This window comes from Miscanthus floridulus, chromosome 1 (assembly GCF_019320115.1).
Source record: "Miscanthus floridulus cultivar M001 chromosome 1, ASM1932011v1, whole genome shotgun sequence".
Lineage (NCBI taxonomy): Eukaryota > Viridiplantae > Streptophyta > Magnoliopsida > Poales > Poaceae > Miscanthus > Miscanthus floridulus.
The window spans coordinates 80,564,736-80,569,633 of record NC_089580.1 but is presented as its reverse complement, the minus strand read 5'-3'; the positions used below and the strand labels follow the sequence as shown (position 1 = coordinate 80,569,633).

At 43.4% G+C, this 4,898-nt stretch overlaps 1 long non-coding RNA gene across 1 annotated transcript; it reads right to left on the bottom strand.

The window, feature by feature from the left end:
* Positions 1–243: 243 nt before the first annotated feature.
* Positions 244–3,544, bottom strand: LOC136488124 (uncharacterized). The gene is made up of 6 exons (XR_010767380.1): positions 3,061–3,544; positions 2,317–2,407; positions 2,137–2,218; positions 850–1,001; positions 551–607; positions 244–467 (listed from the first exon to the last, which is right to left on the bottom strand). It is a non-coding gene; the product is annotated as an uncharacterized lncRNA (long non-coding RNA).
* Positions 3,545–4,898: the final 1,354 nt, after the last annotated feature.

Sequence of the window (4,898 nt, the reverse complement as noted above, 5' to 3'; positions counted from 1 at the left end):
GACATGGGTAGCAGACGACTATCCGGGCTTGTGATCTGATTGGCTCGCCAGCCTATGTGATATTGTATAACTACTAGTGGAAGGGGCGCGCCCTTGCGCGCCGTATCAGTCGGTTAATGATTAGTAACAGAGAACATGAACCAGGAAAAAAACATGTTTCATCTAGGGATGGGAAAATGATTAGCAACTGCAGCCAATCAAAAGCCGAATCATTTCCTATTTAGCATAGTTTTGTACTCCATCTGAAACAACCGATAATAGGCTTATTAGAGACAAGATAACCAAAGGTAGTAATAAATACATGGGATATTCCCCCAAAGTTGCTTTACAGCATTGACTGACAAGATTTTAGATTTAGATAGAGACGATGGACCTATACATTATCGGTATCTAGAACAAGCACTATTTGGGCATAGTGCAGGCAAAGGCCCATAGGCAGGTAGCCGAAGTAGCTCTGCTTGTATTACCTAGCAGTGTACTGGTTCAGCAGCTGGAACACCTTGAAGACAAAAGAGGTCAACCAAAAATAATCTGCAGAGAGAAGTCATACCTTTAGCAGGACGAGATAACAAAGGAAACGCAAGGTAAGTCATGTATCTTCGGAGAGCTGCAATCAGCACAATTTTGAAGGATGAGGCCTCTAAGCACATGAGAATAATCCAGAGATACTATATGTACGGGTTGGCGAGCAATAAAGACCATTCCAAACCAATTGCACAATAGTACAGGTCGAGGGATAAGGATAAAATACGACATGTATGTAGTTTCCAATTGAACATTGAGAAATCTGAGCACTGTGATTACACCAATAGACAGCAGCAAGAGTATTGGAGTAGCTTTTTCAAGTACCTGCAGGCCGACAGTGAGGACATATGCATTGCGTGCATCGAGGGCGCCCCAGGAGGCAGGGCTGGAGGCCCGGCAGCATTGTCATCGCTGTAGAACTGATTCTTAGGACAGCGTCGTGTATCCAATCTAACCTCGTCAACCTCTGATCCCCTCTGCAAAGTATTAGCACAATAGCACATGACATCAGCAAATCAAGAAAATGGTACATGTCACACAGTAAGTAAGAAAAGTAAATGTGGTAATAAACTTATCGTCAGCACGAAACCATGTAAACACAGGGAGGAAACAAAAATCATCAGGTTCCAACTGACCAAAAATGTGTAACCTTGTAGGCCCTATAAATGGATCTTAATAGTTTAATTGATATGAAAAAATAGTTTAAATGGATTTGATTAGACAGTGGGGCTTCCAGCTTTCAAAAAGTTTGAGGCACATAGCAAGAAGCCTCACTGCAGTCCAGGGGCAACGCCTCCAGACCTATATGAAAATAGGTAAGATATGAGCATTTTGCTATTATGATCCGAAAACAAAGACCTTCCATCGATCTCATACTAATGAGGAGTTGTTCATGTTTGGAAGCAGGAATATCACAGCATCCATGATCCATCAGTTTATAACCAAAATGAGCTTGCATTGCATCTCTGTCTAGTTAATGTGTAAGATACCCTTATTTATAAATATCACAGCCTCAATGCACATGATAAAAAAATATTTTAGCCTCAAGTAACAACATGAAAATAGTCATAAGCAGCAACCTTTTGCCATAGCTGACCCCTTCATATCCAAAGGAGAATTTGCAGTGGATACTTTGAAGTCTATGGTGGAAAAGGCATGTTAATGTCATAGGCGTAGATTTAGTGAAGAAAGCATAAGCCTAAACCAGCAAAATAATTAAGCAACAAATAAAATGGTTTCTTTAAAGCACATGTACTTTAATGTGAAAGACGATCTGATTGAAAAAGCTGGTTACTCTAAATTGATCTGCGGAAATGTCAAGCAAATGAGGTTTTCCAAAAAAAAAAAAGTTTGCAGAGGAATTGAAATTACCAAGATAACCTTTTAGGCCATCTAGAATTTGTCAGGATCCAAATGACCAAAATGTGTAACCTTTTAGGCACTACAAATGGATCCTTAATAGTTTAATTGGTACAAAAAATAGACTCGATAGATTTGGTTAGACATTTAGGAGACAATAGCTTTCATACATAGCACTGGAGCAACATAGAGGATAGACCAACACATCAGTGCTCAGTTGTATGTATAGGAGGAAAAGAAAATCGCTCGTACCTTGTACGCTTCTAGTCTGAATTGCGAATCTTCTGAATTCTATTTTTCATTGGGAACATGACGTGCTCCCTTCGGTATCAAGCTGCAGAAAAGCATACATGTTTTGATGTCGATTACTATAGAAACCATAGATGAAGATCAGTCAAGGGACAATGCCAAAAAAGGGGGGAAACAAAATACCTGGGACACCCTTTAACACTATGGCCATCAGTGACTATATCTGGAATCAAGCTGCAGCAAAGCATACATGTTTTGATGTCGATGTCGATTACTATAGCAAAACAAAAATTTAAAATAAAGGATGTGAGATTAATGTCACTATAATAAAGGAATGCCAACTAATAAAAATGGAATTAATTCTGCACAGAACTCAGACCAGTCAAATCACATGTCTAGACAAGGTACAGTAAAGTATGTATTATTGAACCAAAATTGAGGAGCATGCTAGATTCTTGCCGCTAGGAATAAATGGAAACATGCACATGTAAAAACCTGGGATCTATCATCGGTATGCAGGCAATGAGTCGAACATTAAATGTACAATTAGAACCATATACATGATAATAGGGCAATATATCAGCCAGAGGACTCCCCTAGTTATCCTGCTATTAAAGGCACTTGTTATCACCAAAGAAGAACGGAAAAGTGTACATGTTAGAATCTGGAATTTATTCAGGCTATAACAATATCATCAATTGTCTATCCCTCATACATATATTTCAATCTCAGTTTCCACTAACTATCTTAACAATCTATAAACCCTTTCAGTGTATATCCATCCTCTACATCCCTTCAGTATATATCCATTGCCATTAGAAGTATCTGTAATCTAATCCGAAGAAAATTGGTCGGAACACAAATATCACATTATTCTGTTAGTCAACCGCCTGGTAGGCATCTTTAGATTATTGCTTTGTGACTCACCAATATTATGCAGGAGCTCCTCTCCATGTTGAGCAAGCAGGGACAAAGAGGCAGAAGTCTCAGGACCGCCGATACCTGAAACAGCAGAAGCGAAATATGGCGCAATAACAGCAACAACACAGCAAGCATGCATCGAAGGAAGGCAACAAATCTGGTGCTCGTAGAGGAACCCTATGGAGGAGTAGGAAGTAAGCTGAAATCAACACCGAGAAACAAAAAACGAAAACCAAATCAGAAGAAGTAGATAGGTAGGGTTTCATGGAGGACCAAAGCACATGCTCGTCGGCGGGAGGAGGCGTTGAGGAGCCCGCGCAGAGGATGAGGGAGAGGGAAGGGGCCGCCGGGCACCACCCGCGCCGGCCGAGAACCCACAGGGGGCGCCGCCGCGCCGCGGCCGCCACCGCGCTCGCGCCTGCCGCCGTGTCGACCGGGAAGGGGAGAGAGAGAGGGGAAGGGGAGGGAGAAACGGAGGTAAGAGGCAGACGAGGGAGTGCGGAGGAGGGGGGGGAGGACGCCGCCGACGCCTCCCGCTCGCGCCGCCGCCCTGTCTGCGCCCGCGTCGGAGAGAGTCGGGGAGAGCGAGAGAGCGTGAAGAGGAGAAAGAGGAGGGGGCGACAAGCTGGATGGGGAAGCGGAAGCTAGGGTATATATTTGGTTCTATGGATTCAGAAGAGAAGCGGGAAAGCAGAGGAGAAACGGGAGAAGCCAAGGAGAAGCGCGAGAAGCCGCTCCCGGCGAAATCAGCTCCAAGCGATCTGGGCCGTTGGATGGAAGATCTGACGGAGGAGAAAAAATTGGGTGATGTGGCTGGTTGTTCTGGCCGGAAGGTCCATGGGTACGATTGAGCAGATCTGGTCCATCGAACCCGAGATCCAACGGTAGACAATATTTTGATTGACGTGGACGGTGTCTCCTTCTTGGAGTCAATGCGGGCTTGTCTGGGTTAATATGTTGGAATACTTACGGTTCATAATAACATTGGTGGCTAATCATAAAGATTGATACACACCCCTCAGCTCACTACAAAATATATGTATTATTATGCGTTCGAAATTGAGAGTGTGCTCAAACAAAATACAGTAGATCCAGGGCCGTCCCAACAATTTCTAGGCCTTTGGGCAAGCAAGACAATGAAGTCCAGGCAATCTAATATTTTAATATCACGAGATTGAACTATATAGTACTACGGGTAATAAGAGTTAACTCGCAAAATATAGTTCGTTAAAAAACGACAATACATCAAAGAAGCTTAAAGAACGGTGAAATCACAGTAACATGAAATGACTTAAAATTTAAAACAAATTATGGGCAGCCTGCTGCCTGTGGCATGTCCATAAGTTCCTTGATGAATTAAATAATTAAACTAATAGATCAACAATTCGCTGCACTATCGCTTGATGCCTGTATGTATTGGATTGCAAGGTAAAAAAGAAACTGAAGTTTTCAGATCGAACAAACAATAAATACTGATGAACTGAAACCATAATCACTTACCACTGAGAGTAGGGGACAGGGATGAAGGGACTACAGCGCAGCTGGGTTAGTGGGTGCCTGTTGGGATCACGGGATTCCAGATTACGGAAATCGGGATTTCAGAATTTAGGAACGCCGAAACAGCCGCCGCGGCGCAACAGCACGCATGCTTTGACGCGGAGTCGCGAATAGGAAAGGGTTGCCGCACAGAGCCGCAGACTGAACTGGACGTGACCGTATGGAGCCAAATACATGTACTACATATACGTATACTCATGGGCCCCTAGTGCCATGGGCCCCTGGTCGTCGCACTGCCTGCCCTCCCCCATGGGCCGGGCCTGAGTAGATCCTGCTAAAAATATATG